A 15,463-nucleotide genomic window follows, 5' to 3' on the forward strand; every position below is an offset into this window, starting at 1 on the left:
AGTGGTGCTGACAAGTTAAACTTTGGGTTCTGGCCCCTGGACTAATGGACCCAGGAAGACTTCCAGCTCACCGTGTCATCCACAGACGCAGGTTAAAGCTCCGTCACACGGGGCGGGAGTCCTAACTGAACACGATCCAGGAAGAAAGCAGATTTCTCTGAGTAAAGAAATCACTTAAAATAAACTGAGGTAAAGTGGAGACTGGCCTGTGGTCAGATGAAACACCATTTGAGCGTATTTTAGGTAACCGGCGTCCTCTGGAACGGAGAGCTGCAAAGCTGCGTCCCTGATTGTACGGGGATGCGTTGGAACGAGCGGCCCGTACATCTGGAAAGGAGACCTGATGTGGATGATGTATACAGATTTCAGAGCAACACGTGTCCCGTCCCATTAACATCCGTTTCACGGAAGGCCTTGCATTTTTCAGCAATAGCTAATTTGTTTACTGCCTCCTCTGCAACGAGCGATGCTTCGTGGTGGAAGAGTCCGAGCGGCGAGCTGGCCTGCAGTCCAGACCTTTCACCAACAGGAAAACATCTGCAGCATCATGAACCGAACCCATGAGCAAGAGCCGCAAGAGGAAAATAGAAAAACCGGGAAAACAGCGAGTTCTGCCTCAGTCTACTTCAAAATGTGAATTTCTTTTATTTTTTAAGTTAAGTAGAAAAACTAGTGTTGTCCCGATCACGGCATTTTGAAAACATCGGTATTAGCCCTAAAAGTATCAGGACATTAGGACTGGGGATCGATTCAAATGTCAAGAATCGATTCCGATTCTTAAGATTCAGAATCGATTATCAAGATTTGATTCGATCCGATTCGATTCTATTCCGATATTGATTTGGGTTAGTGTTATTAAAACTGTTTTTTGAGCTGTTGCATGAATTATATGACTGTAGTTATGCAACATATTAATACTAGTATTATATTGAGATTAAACAGCAAGTATTAGCAGCTAATGATGCTGTAAGGACCAATCAGCTCCCAGAATGCTGATAGAACTGCTTTCAGAAACATCATGTGGGTCAGAATTACCAAACAGATCCAGGGAGGAAACAGAGACGGATGAAATCAGTTTTATTTTTCCCACATTCCGTTTTTTTTTTGTTCCTTTTTCAGTCTATTTTGGTTTTTAATTTTTGAGCATTTGGTTTTAGCATTTTTTGCAAATGTAACCCCAAGACAGTATATAAAGTAGGGCTGGCCGATTTTGGACAAAAATAAAATCCCGATTTTTTTTTCTCTGAAAACCCAATTTTCGATTTCGATTTTTTTGGTAAACTACAAAAGACAATGGAATAAATTGTTTCAAATATTTTATCTTTATTTTTAAAGAAAATAGCAAACAAATGTCCCTATTGGGAATGAAGTGCAATTGAAAGATACTGTAAATCCTCCTTGAGTTTAGTAAAGTGACAACATTTACCATTTTCTTGACCAAACAAAGATGACTAGACGAGCTCTGTCTGTAATGCAGCCAGCTGCAAAAAAGGAAAATCCATTTTCCGATTTTCCTTTTTTTAACATCGTCTTGATTAATAAATCCGATTTAGATTTAAAATTGATTAATCGCACAGCCCTAATATAAAGTAATGAAATATAGACAATGCATGCAATTATAATCTAACACTTTAATGTTTTCATATGAATCCATTTTTAGGAATTAATATGAGAATCGATTTAGAATTGGGAAATCGATTTTTTCAACACAGGCCTAGTTTACATGACTGAATATTCGGGTTTTAAAAGGAGTAACCCAGGGGTCATGTTCGGGTTTTTAAAAACCTGAATATGAGCAAATTCTGTTTATTCAAAGGGGTTATTGGTGTTTACATGGCCGTACAAATTCGGCTTATTGCCAATATTCGGGTTTAAAAGGGTTATTGATGCATGGAAACGCAGTGAGTGAGGAGAACACGCTTACGGCAGCCAGCAGAGGCTCCGTGAGCAGTGGGGTGTCTTTTCCCTCCGACTGCAAAACACAAAACTTTGGATCCGCATCCAAATGTTTCTGGAACTACAGCTGTAGAAATTTATACATGTCTCATTAAATAAGAAAATGCATAAAAATATGCACGTGAGTGCTTTGTAAGTACTAGTATTACATCAAACTTCCTGCTCCTAAAACAGCGTGGCATCTTTCAACTCGAACGTGCAGCCAGCGAGCAAAACACAATGAGGGATTTTCTTTAACGACTCCATCCATGTCGGCCCGTCCTGTTCCGGCGCGCACGCCGACAGCCGTCTCGCGTGAAGCCGAGGCAGAACGACCTGACAAGGTGCCATGTCAGATTCAACAGAAACGCTGTCAGGAGAAAAGTTCAGAAATTGATTTGCCGCCGCGCAGGACGTCCGTTTTTTCTGCTGTGACTAACACGGTCCAGTGGATCGCCTCAATGTGCACGTAAATCTGTCAACTCGCATGAAATTATGATTCATTATGACTCAACTCAGAGAGGACACGCTTAGACGAGCACTGAGAGTCTCCCTGCTGGAGAAAAATGAACAGAGAGAGATAGAAGAGGTTCGGCTGTGAGTCACTAAACCTCCACTTCAGCAGTGGTGTCAAAAGTATTCACATTCATTACTCAGGTAAAAGTATAGATACTAGAGTTTAAAAATACTCCTGTAGAAGTTGAAGTATCATCAAGTTTTTTACTCAAGTAAAAGTATTGGTTTCAAAACTACTTAAAGTATAAAAGTAAAAGTAATGTAAGGGGGAAAAAAGCCATTAAGGACAAAAGCCATTGAAAATGAATGCATCTTAGTATAATGCAAATATATTAAAGAACCATATATGTGTACTATTGAGCATTAACATGTGTTTCAGAGAGCAGGAGATATGATGACTAGTTGCCTATAAGTATTGTAATGGTGCAAAAAGTCAAACTTCAGAGGCATGTTATCTTTTATCCAAACCTTTATTGGAATGTACATCCAAGTTTAGTTGCAGGAATCTGAGGGAACGGATGTAAGAACAAAACTGGACAAGAACATCTGAAACAACCACAACCAAATTCACTCTATCCGGATGGAGCAATTTAACTGGATAGTTTTTATTAAAGACCGAAATGAAATAGAGTAACGAGGCTGTTTTTAAAATGTAAGGAGTAAAAAGTACAGATAATTGCGTGAAAATGTAAGGAGTAAAAATAAAAAATCGTCTGAAAAATAATTACTCCAGTGAAGTATAGATAACCAAAATTTCTACTTAAGTAACCAAGTATTTGTACTTTGTTACTTGACACCTCTGTAAATGAGGAATACGAGAAGAGGAAAACAATATTCCTAAAAAAGGACCAAACAAACATCGGTTTTGCTATTTTTACTCAGCTGTTGAACTAATGAAACTCTTCCTATCGGCCCTCCTGCCTGCAACATTCTCTGCCAACACCCAGCACGGTTTATTCAACTCTGCAGCAATACACCAGTTGACCACCAGAGGTCCTCGTTCAGGGGAGAAATCTGTCCTGCAGGGACGAGCAGGGAGGAAATGATGGGATGGACTTGGAGATATTTGTAATTTTTGTTTTATTTTCTGCTTTCTAAAGAAATGATATGCTTTTTTGATTAATCTAACAACTAACAGGGAGGTACCAAGTTACTGCAAGGAGTTGGATTAAAAAGAAAACAAGGTTTAAGACTACAGAATATGAAACAGGTGCCATATCGGAAGATTTATATAATCAGTACTGGAGTTGAGGGGGGATGAGGGGGGGGATGGCATCCCCCCTGAAATAAAAACGGTCAAAATCATCCCCCCTTTCCATCCCTTATGTAATTTCATCAATGAATGTGGTTTTACTGCTATTTCAACATTTAGAGTCATCACCAGAAAAATAACACCAGAAAAATAACTTATTTGACAATTTTCACCTGTTTCAAGTAAATTTTCACTTGAAATAAGTAGAAAAATCTGCCAGTGGGACAAGATTTATCTTCTCATTACAAGCAAAAAAATCTTGTTCCACTGGCAGATTTTTCTACTTATTTCAAGTGAAAATCTACTTGAAACAGGTGAAAATTGTTGTTTTTTCCAGTGATGAGTCTTGTTTAATCTTTAATAAGATTTTTTTTTACTAAAATGAGACATTTTAACTAGAAATAAGACAAATATTCTTGTTAAGATTTTGAGTTTTTGCAGTGATCCATGTTACTTATCCTGTGAAGGACAGAGTTATATTGATAAGTTCAGAAAACAGTTTTTTATTGTTGTGTTTTGATGTATTTAATGTAAGCCCAGTGGATATTTAAAGCTTACAGAAGGCTGCATTTAACTGCTGCTATGTCATTCCTGCAGTATTTCTGCAGGTGTTTTGGTCAGTGCTAGTATTTGTAATATATTATATTATTTGTAATCAGCACAAATTATCTGTCCCCATACGATCAAATCCACCATCCCCCCTGATTTTGTTTTACAACTCGAGTACTGTATATAATAATGGGATTCAGGGAGATTTAGTGAGGTCTTACCATTTTTACAGGAAGAAAAGTCACTCATTGAGTCGTATCAACTCACCTGTTGGAGGTTTTTGCCTCCGTGACATTACCAACATGAGGAATATTAAATTCCCATCTTACGCTGAGTGGACATATTCAGGATGACACTTCCTTTTACTTCATCGCCCATGTTGATATATTTTTTTGGCTGCCGTGCTTTAACAAATAAAGAATCAGTGCACATCTATCAAACCCAGTAAGACAAACACAACGGTTGCCCTTCTTAATACCGAGATGCGTTTGTGTTTTCTTTACTTTTCACGTCTAAAAATCCTCCCTTTCACTGAGGGATCACTGTACTCATCCTGGATTCCCTCGGTCAGCGCACGTGATGCAAAGCTCAGATTTTCTTAATTATTCCAGCACTCAGCGGAGGCTTAAATGGGATTTGAGTTGACCTCGACGAGGCTGACGTTAATAGATCTGGTATGAGCGTGCTCGTGCATTACCTTACGCTTCAAACCGGGCCGATTCGTGATCGGCTATAATTAAGTTCTGATTGTATAACACATCTGTCGTCAAGAAGTTGCTCCTGGGGCTCAGCGCAACTTGGACTGGACAAACAAAAACTTCCTTAATGACATCAAGATTTCCATCCGTTCTTATGCACACAAAGAGGAAAAAATCTATACACAATCGCTTGGCCTTGCCATCCTCCCCTCTGACGTTGGCCACGTATGAACTGATGCAAACGCTGGTCCTGTCTGATCTATAAGCAGGCTGGTATTGTGTTGGAGGCCGGACGCGTCTCCGATATAGACGCCGCAAGTGTGTGTGTGTGTGTGTGTGTGTGTGTGTGTGTGTGTGTGTGTGTGTGTGTGTGTGTGTGTGTGTGTGTGTGTGTGTGTGTGTGTGTGCCCGTGCCGTCCACGCAGCTGTGCATCTTGGGGGATCGCTTTGCGTGACCCGAGCGCGGCCGCAGTCGCGGCGATCCGTCCCCTCGTTTTTATTTTTCAGGAAGCAGCGGGTCGGAGCAGACGCTTCCCCTTCGGCTCATTGTTACCTGAGCGGCGGGAGGAAACAACTGCAGCTTCGGCTCCGTGTGTGTTTGCTGCCTCTTTGTTCTTTCTCTTTTTTTTTTCCTTTTCAGTGAAAGCAAGAGGAAAAAACAGCTGACAACTCGGGGTGCGTGTGCGTGTGTGTGTGTGTGTGTGTGTGTGTGTGTGTGTGTGTGAGCAGTTAGTGGTGGTTGGGATCTTTACCCGTAAAAAGCAAGAATTTATGGAGATTAAACAACCATGAATGTCAGTAAACACCAAGAAACTTGGATTCAAGCATCTTAAAAGGAGCATGAGGCAGGATTGAGGCAGGATTTGTGAAAAGAATTCGTATACGTTTTAAGTTTTCTAGTAATAATGTCAGATGAAGCGTTCCAAACCAAAAAGAATGAGCCCTCTAGTGTATCTCTCCGTTGCCTTGAACAGGCTGTGTGCTGCAAAATGTGCTGTAATTCGGTCCCGAATTTCCCGCGCTGTCCTGCGGATGTGACGTCACATGACGCTGCATGCGCGTTCTCCCGGTTCTCCCGTGCCGGCTTCACTGTTGGCTGCAGTACCCCCAACGGCCGTCGTGGCGAAGGGTGGAGCTAGAGAGTCTCATTTCTTAAAAGGAGCCTCAAGCTCCTTTAAATGTGTGTTCTACTGCACATGGTGACACAACCTGAAATTGCAACTGACTATAGATTAAGGGCCAATCCCAATACACCCCCTACTTTCTACCACTAGCCCTAAAAATGAGTAGGGTCCTTGTAATGTTCCCTAGGGATTGGGACACCACTTGCTACGTCACTGCGTGGTTTACGTTCGGGTACGTAAGCGACTGCGTAGTTACGTTTGCACAAACGTCACACCATATCAGGAAGCCCAGAGATAAAAGCTGTTTTAATTTCCGCTGTAGCGCTGTTAATATGCCACTTTATTAAGTTTTAATATTTTTTCAGCCGTAAAAGTAACCGTTAAGATCCCCAACCTGGACTCAGTTTATCCAAATAACGTCTGTTAAGAAATTTTTCGGGGATGAGAGGATCGCCGGTTAAATCGACGCAGAGCCTACGGCGTAGTACGGTACGCGTCGCCGCGTAACCTACACCGTAGGCTCTGCGTTGGTGTAACGCGGAACCATAAATCAACCTTTATTCTGGCGACATCTGAAGATACAACGCAACAACGGGCAAGCGAGTGATTATGTACATTCACTGAGTGAATATTATGAAAGCAAAATATATATTTCTCACTAGAAATGTAATGAAAACGCATTTTTATGCAGAAACTAACTCAAAATATTGATTTTATTCACTAAAAAATAGGAAATGTCCGCCATGTTTTTTTTTGTGATTCAGTCTGCAAATGATGACGTAAAGCATTCTGGGAAATTTTCTCAGGCCCTCGGCCGGCGAAAATCCCTCGCTGTGAAGGGCTAGATTCATACACACTAGCCCTCGTTATGTCCACTAACCCTACATGCAAAGAGTAATTGGGACACCACTACCCTCACGGGAACACGCAAAATGTAGGGGTAGGGCTGAAAAGTAGGACTAGGGGGGGATTGGGACTGGCCCTAATTATGTCTATGGAGGTTAACCAGAGTCAGCAGTTAGCATAGCTGGAGTGCAATTGATGAAATAACCTATAATCTAGAGCTCCTTTGATTGATAAAAGACACAAATATCTTGAGCTCGACGTTTCTCAGAAGCGTGTGCTGATGTCAATCCTGATCTGGATCTACAAAATCTTCTCAAACGTGTTTTAAGAATCAATCGGTCCACATTTATTGATCATTTATTAATCTTTATCTAACCAAGGAAAGAGATTTAAGACCTTTTTCCTTTTTTTTAGTCCTTTCCTGGTGCTGAGGATGTTTTTCCTGGGGTGGTTGCTGAGTGAGGTACCGAAGAACCCACCAGTAGCAGCTCAAGGCTGAAACAACGCTGGAACATTTAAACGGCTCTTTTCATTACGAAAAAAAAAGTCCTGGAGCAGTAACAGTCAGTGAGGGGGAAGATGAACTCCCACGGTTGCCAAGCCGTCCTGCAGGATCGTGTCAGAGCGGCGGTCTGGCAGCCGAGGCTCGGCGGAGAGGCTGAGTGATGCAGCAGAATAACGGCCCTCGTCGTAAAAGCCAAACCCGCCACAGGATGACTTCGGAAAAAAAGGAAACCTGCCTGCTGCAGAGACTCGATCAGAGCCCAGACCTGGACGTGGAAAAGCTGGGAAGGATCTCAAGAGAGCTGTCAACACCGGAGCTTTAGAGAGAGAGAGAGTGGAAAAAGAGCCCTGAACATCGTGCAGATCTGATCCAGCGCCGAACAAAACACCTGCTCCGAGGAGGTTCAGGTCCGAGGAGGTTCAGGTCCGAGGGTTCACTTACTTTAGTCCTGAACAGTGTTGTGCTAGTTACTGAAAAATACTAACTAGTGATGAAGCATTTTGACCATTTGGCCCCCCTGCAGGGACACAACGACGCCTTGCAGATTGCTCAAGCCCCCCCTTATGCTCATAGACATGCGGGTTCCAGTTCCTGGGGACCCCTGCCGGGACATTGTCACGCAAGGTCCGGCGTTCTGCATCCCTGCCGAGACTTCCAGCCCCCACAGAGACAAAGAACATATACGGACCACTCAGGGGTGGTCCCAAAGCTAAAAGTCCCACCTCTCTTACTGGGCTGGTTTATTCCTGTAACTTTTGTATAAAAACCCTTTGGACAAAGCAATTGGTGTCGACACACCAAATACAGACTCGATCTGCGATGGTCATGTCGACCGCCGGCTGAACTGATTAAAACCTCTCTATACCACGAGCGAACTTCTGAACTGGTTTTTGATAAATTCCACAACAATTTGGTGCCGTGACCCGGATTGACAATAAACCTTCGACGGAAACTCCTTTTCCAGACCAACGACACAACCAGCGACTCTATCTAAATTTTCAAAGGTAAGGGATCCATTTAAATCCCAAATTATTGTTTCTGGGCTGTTGTCGAAAGTCTGTGAACTGGAGTGCCAGAGAAAGTTGACGTTATCCTTAAATTTAGGTAAGTCCGCTGTGTGGTTGTGAAGGTTATATTTTGTATTATTATTTTGTGTTATTGGGAAGGTTATTGTAGAGATGTTTTAGGAATGCTGACAATTTCATAACACTTGAATTTGATTGTGTTGTGAGAATGTTCTGCTTCTCCTGCCTTAAGAATCTGACTCGCTCTTCTAAAAAAAGGTTTAATATCTCGGGTAACATTAAAGAGAGAAATGGCCAACAGCGCCATGGTTGGTCTGGTACCAATAAAAAGATAGTCCAGGGGGACTATTCTTATGCATATGCAGGACGTGGGGTCCGTAAGTGTTGGAACACTGATATATTTGTGAGAAATAGACGTGGGGATGACACGCTCTCCCAAAATGGAGTATATTTCATTTCTGCAAGAATCGACTCGCTCTTCTTTGCATCAACAGGAATGATTTATATGCTCAGGTAGACTGATAGTTGGAAAGTTTTTGGGAAGTTTTTCAGTTCTTTAAATACATGTATGGTAATCACGGTACCGATAGTTTTATTTGTTAGTTTTGTTTGTTACTTAGTTAGTATTAAATATTGTTAAAATAACTAAAAAGCACTTCAAACTCCCTCAGATTTGTGGAGGGATGAAGGTAGACGCCGTAATGCAGAATCTCAAATAGCTTCGCTTACTGATCAAAATAAAAAGCTGATGGCTAGAAGGATTTAAAAACACAACGCAGACGAAAAAGAAATTAGAGAACCAGTTAAATGATAAAATCAAAACCTTTATCCGGTGAAACTGATTAAAGAATCAAATGACGATGACACTTCTGATGACGACTGGATTTTACAAAAATCCAAGATCTGTTGCCTACAAAATTTGGAGCCAAATAATGGTAAGAGATTTTAAATTAATAAACAAAATGGCTAGAGGAAACAGCGGTTAAACTAACTTTGCCACATGATTTGAAAAGTAAAGTACTTGATGCGCAAAGTACTTGATGCTTGTAGAATTCCCTTTTAATCCCACAGCTGTTGCCAAAATCACACCAGAGCAAGCTCAGACTTTTTTTCACAGTATTTATTGCCTTAACAGTTCAAAGGGAAAATTGATAATCCCAGGGAACTTTATGCTAAAACAATTTTGACAGCAAAAGAGAATTGTGGTCTGTCACGAGATCAGATTGATGGATTCCCTCCAGGGTACATGCAAAATATATATTTGCTAATTGCCCTCCACAAAGGGTAGGCCTGGATAACGCAAAAAAAAAAATCTGAAATGTATGAAAATACTAAAGTCTTTTTCAAAAGTGTTTCCTACACAGGTTGAGCGCTGAGAGGAGGCGCAGAGGAAACAGCCAATGATCGGCTCCCATTGGGGTGAGCCAAATCAGAACATCCCAATTTACATAATCTTATCCTGCCTATGGTAAAATTCATCATGTAAGTGCATGGAAATCTGTCTGTGGCCTACTACAACGTCTCTGAATGCATGTATAACTAATCTCTAACTAGAGGTGTCAAGTAACGAAGTACAAATACCTCATTACCTTACTTAAGTAGAACTTTTGGTTGTGTATGCTTCACTGGAGTAATTATTTTTCAGACGGTTTTTACTTTTACTCCTTACATTTTCACGCAATTATCTTTACTTTTTACTCCTTACGTTTTAAAAAACAGCCTCGTTACTCTATTTCATTTCGGCCTTTACAAAACTATCCAGTTAAATTGTGCCATCCGGATAGAGTGAATTTGGTTGTGGTTGGATGAGAAGTATAAACATATTTGGTTTGTACGTGTCTGCTCTCTGAAACACATGTTAATGCTCAATAGTACACATATATGGTTCTTTAATATATTTGCATTATACTAAGATGCATTCATTTTCAATGGCTTTTAGCCTTAATGGTTTTTCCCCGCTTATATTACTTTTACTTTTATACTTTAAGTACTTTTGAAACCAGTACTTTATACTTTTACTAGAAAAAAAAAAAATGCATATATAATAAATTTTGAGTTGATACTTCAACTTCTACAGGAGTATTTTTGAACTCTAATATCTATACTTCTACCTGAGTAATGAATGAGAATACTTTTGACACCTCTGTCTTTAACACTCGTCCTGACCTTTCCTGTTTTCCTCACTGACGGCTCTGCTTATAAAAATGGAATACCATACGCAGGTTATACAATTTGTGATAATTCTTAATTGTTGAAAGCGCCCCCCTCTCCAGCTCCACCCAAGTAGATGAAACTATATACTGATCAAAAGGTAAAACTGTTACAATCTATACAGATTCCAGATATGCTTTTGGTTGTGTATATTGTATCTTATAGATTTTATATATTGTGGGCGAACCGAGCATTTATCTCATCCTCGGAGATAAATGTGGTTAATTGATTGGTGAACTGTTACAAGCCTGTCAACTACCTTCATCTATTGCTTTGTTAAATGTGAAGCCCACACCCAGTCCAACCCTGTTTTCACTAGGCAATGCTTCAGCTGACCATGCAGCAAAAGAAACTGCCAAATTTGGCTTACCTGTCTATGTAAAACTTTGCCCTTCTATACCCGCTAACGACCTGGTTTCTCCTAATGATGTAGCTCTCCTATAAGAAGACTACTGAGGTGAAGAAAAAACGGATTGTAGCATTCCCATGGTTGTAAAAATGTAAATAATTTGTGGGTCAGCAACGACGGCCGCGTTGTTGCACCCACATCCTTGTACACGTGAATAGTTGATCACAGTTGGCAATCACAGATGAGAAAAAGGGGGAATGTGTCAGATAGTGTTGAAAGACTGATAAGCTCCAAGATTTGCATCCTATAAAAATATTGCAAACATTATCAACACTTCCCCCCACCGTGATTTTTTTTGAAGCTCTGCAAATAGACATTATGTGAGGGATATGAAATTATTCTTGTATGAAAATGTTCATGTATGAAAATGTTTTTGTATGTGCAGAGAATTTTAAACTGGACTTAAATGGACAATGTTGACACCTGTTAACACCCATTAGGAAGCACAAAACTCACGCTTCATGAAAGGATTATGGGTAGACCTATGACCATACCAAGCAATTCAGTTCTGTATATATGAAGAAGATGGACTTCCATGCCATGGATGAATCCATGATATCATTCTGTTGTACTCTAAACTTTTGCTGTCCAGTCAATCCACAGACAAGTAAAAGCTGTCCAGTCTCCTCCTAGTCACAAACCGTGCCATAACCTCCAACCCGGCAACTGGGTCTGTGTCAGGGAGTTCCGACGGAAAAACGCCCTGAAACCTCGCTGGTCTAAACCTCAACACGTCCTGCTCACCACCAACACCGCCGTCAAGTGTGAGGGGCGTCTAACCTGGTTCCACGCATCCCACTGCAAGAACACAACTCCTCGACCATGCAGCGGAAACCAGCCGATTCCTTCTTCTTCCTGCCCGGAAGTAGCTGAGCTCCAGCACCTGGGACCTCTGCAGAGGAGCAGGAGAGCAGGGGAGCAGGGGAGCAGGGGAGCAAAGGAGCAGCACAGGCCAAACTGTGACTCCACATGCTCTCCTTCTGAAGAACCGCTTGTTAAGCCTAAAACCAGCCAAAATCCACTATTATAGCTACCTTGCTACAATGGTTAATCGCTGTTCCATACCTCTACCAAAGGATGTTTACTGGATTTGTGGCGTGAAGGCTTGTGAATATCTTCCAAACGGTTGGTCTGGAATATGTGGTCTGGGCCATGCGGTACCAGCCATGAGAATCGTTCACATTGTTAGAAGAGAATTGTACACACACACACAAACACCATGGACAAGATTTTTTGGTGCCCTCGTTCCAAATTACGGAGTCATGGCAGCTTTGTAACAGATAAGATATTTATCCCATGCAGTTGAAGATTAGCCAACACCACTGCAAAAGACATGCCTATGCTCTCACAAGAAATGACTGCTTTAGGGATGATGGATTTATTAGCTTCTCAAGGGGGAACTTGTGCTGTCATTAAAACTGAATGTTGTACATTTATACCCGCAATGCCACAGTCCAAGAAATAACGCATCACTTGAAAGATATTGCCAAAATGTTACATACACCTGTCATAAGTAGTTTGTTTCATTGGTATAAAGAACAGTTAGGACACGTTGGTTACTTGATTTTTGAATTTGCTTTGTTGGCTTGTTGTTATTTGGTTTCCGACCACATGTCTAAGGTTTACTTGCAAACATATGTATCACTCAAACTATTACTAAAATGATGTACTCCACTGTAAAAAAAAAAAAAAAAAAAAAAAAATTGTGAATTGATGAAGCATTTTGACCATTTGGCCCCCCTGCAGGGACACAACGACGCCTTGCAGATTGCTCAAGCCCCCCCTTATGCTCATAGACATGCGGGTTCCAGTTCCTGGGGACCCCTGCCGGGACATTGTCACGCAAGGTCCGGCGTTCTGCATCCCTGCCGAGACTTCCAGCCCCCACAGAGACAAAGAACATATACGGACCACTCAGGGGTGGTCCCAAAGCTAAAAGTCCCACCTCTCTTACTGGGCTGGTTTATTCCTGTAACTTTTGTATAAAAACCCTTTGGACAAAGCAATTGGTGTCGACACACCAAATACAGACTCGATCTGCGATGGTCATGTCGACCGCCGGCTGAACTGATTAAAACCTCTCTATACCACGAGCGAACTTCTGAACTGGTTTTTGATAAATTCCACAACACTAGTTACCGTTACTAGTTACTTCATTAAAAAGTAACTCAGTTAGTAACTCAGTTACTTAGACCAAAAAGTAATGTGTTACTATGAAAAGTAACTTTTTAGTTACTTTAAATAAAAACATTATTTTAAATGCTCCGATTAATGCCCCTCTAGCCTTCATTTCAGCAGGTACTGTATGGATTTACATTGTGCATCGTGTTCTGCATTCTACACAGTCTCCCCGCTTCTTCACTTCCTGCGTCAATAACGTTGGTTGCTTAGCAACAAGCTGAGAACGACCAATGAGCTTCAGCAGCAGCTGAAGAACAGGAACCTTTGATGAATCGTTCATTACAGTCTCAGATATAATCCATGGTGGCATGTCGGTTTATGATAATCTTTTTGCCCAGAAGAAAAAAGAGCGACAACAACGACCCATAACTATTTTCTTCTCTGGAAAAAACACTCCTGCACCGCGGCTTTAGGAGAAAAAGACACTACAGAGTCGGGATGCAGCGGCTCAGAAGAGCAGTGGAATACGTGTAAGGAGGTGCTGATCTCTGCAATTTGAAGCCTTCTATAAGAATTTCACTTATCACGGGTTCTTTTTGGAACGTAACCCCTGTGGAAAACCAGGGATTACTGTAATGACAATATCTCCACGTTGCAAAACTCGCCTTCTCTTGTCTCATGACCGTCATGTTTTTGAACGCACACACACTACGTTTCCTCTGGCTTCACTGTAGCTGCAGAAATAACGGAGTAACGCACCGTTTGGTAACGGTAATTGCATTACTGGATTTAAAAAGTAATGCGTTGGAGTATTAGTTACCGCAAAACTAACTGCGTTACTGTAACACGTTACTAAATAACGCGTTAGTCCCAACATTGGTCCTGAGCACTGTGAACGTTTGGTGGGTGTGTTCAGTCAATAAATGAGTAATTATAACCTGCATTATCTTCTTAACAGCATGCTGTTGTGACTTAAATGAAGATCAGATCAAATTTTATTGCAAATTAATGCAGAAAATACTAATGAATGCAGAAAAATCACAGCTTTTTCTGCGCCACCGCATGAATCTGCATTTCTTCCAGGATTTTTGCCCGCAGCATTACCCCGGATCTGTTGTGAATGACCGGAGCAGCTGGTGAAAACCCGGCTGCCGCAGTGCCATTCACACATATGGAGAATGAGTGAAGGCCGTCCGTTAGGAATGTAAAGGAGCAGTAAACGACTGCGGGGAAAGTTAGGGCACCTGCTGGCCTGACGTCTGCTGGACCGGGGGAATATCAGGTAACTTCCCAGAAGCGTCAGACAACTGATTCAGGATGAAGCTGGAGAAACGTTATATGCTGATCTGACCGCACGGCGCGTCCATGAAGCGATCACGGCGAAAAAGTGCCGTATATACCAATCAGCACTAGGAATGGACGATATTTTACCGTTCACCATATACCATCAAATAAACTCCCCACGATAAGAATTTGTCATCTCGCAGTAAAAACGATAAATTCCCGTTGGTGATGTTTTTGTGTAAAGCTGATCCACGCACAATGTACGGGAAGGAAGGAAGGAAGGAAGGAAGGAAGGAAGGAAGGAAGGAAGGAAGGAAGGAAGGAAGGAAGGAAATGAGCCAGAAAGAAAGGAAGGAAGGAAGGAAGGAAGGAAATGAGCCAGAAAGAAAGGAAGGAAGGAAGGAAGGAAATGAGCCAGAAAGAAAGGAAGGAAGGAAGGAAGGAAGGGAGAAAACAAGGAAAGAAGGAAGGAAGGAAGGGAGAAAACAAGGAAAGAAGGAAGGAAGGAAGGAAGGAAAGAAGGAAGGGAGAAAACAAGGAAAGAAGGAAGGAAGGAAGGAAGGAAGGAAGGAAGGAAGGAAGGAAGGAAGGAAGGAAGGAAGGAAGGAAGGAAATGAGCCAGAAAGAAAGGAAGGAAGGAAGGAAGGAAGGAAATGAGCCAGAAAGAAAGGAAGGAAGGAAGGAAGGAAGGAAGGAAGGGAGAAAACAAGGAAAGAAGGAAGGAAGGAAGGAAGGAAAGAAGGAAGGGAGAAAACAAGGAAAGAAGGAAGGAAGGAAGGAAGGAAGGAAGAAAACAAGGAAAGGAGGAAGTAAGGAAGGAAAGAAAGAAAGAAAGAAAGAAAGAAAGAAAGAAAGAAAGAAAGAAAGAAAGAAAGAAAGAAAGAAAGAAAGAAAGAAAGAAAGAAAGAAAGAAAGAAAGAAAGAAAGAAAGAAAGAAAGAAAGAAAGAAAGAAAGAAAGAAAGATTCCCGTTGATACGTGTTTGTGTA

The 15,463-nt window shown here is 41.5% G+C and overlaps 1 protein-coding gene across 1 annotated transcript in view; it reads right to left on the reverse strand.

The window, feature by feature from the left end:
- afg2a (AFG2 AAA ATPase homolog A) overlaps nt 1–15,463 on the reverse strand; it is a 354,383-nt gene that overhangs the window by 315,818 nt on the left and 23,102 nt on the right. The gene's annotated exons all lie outside the window — the stretch shown is intronic.

Source organism: Cololabis saira, chromosome 7 (assembly GCF_033807715.1).
Source record: "Cololabis saira isolate AMF1-May2022 chromosome 7, fColSai1.1, whole genome shotgun sequence".
In the NCBI taxonomy this organism is placed as follows: Eukaryota; Metazoa; Chordata; class Actinopteri; order Beloniformes; family Belonidae; genus Cololabis; species Cololabis saira.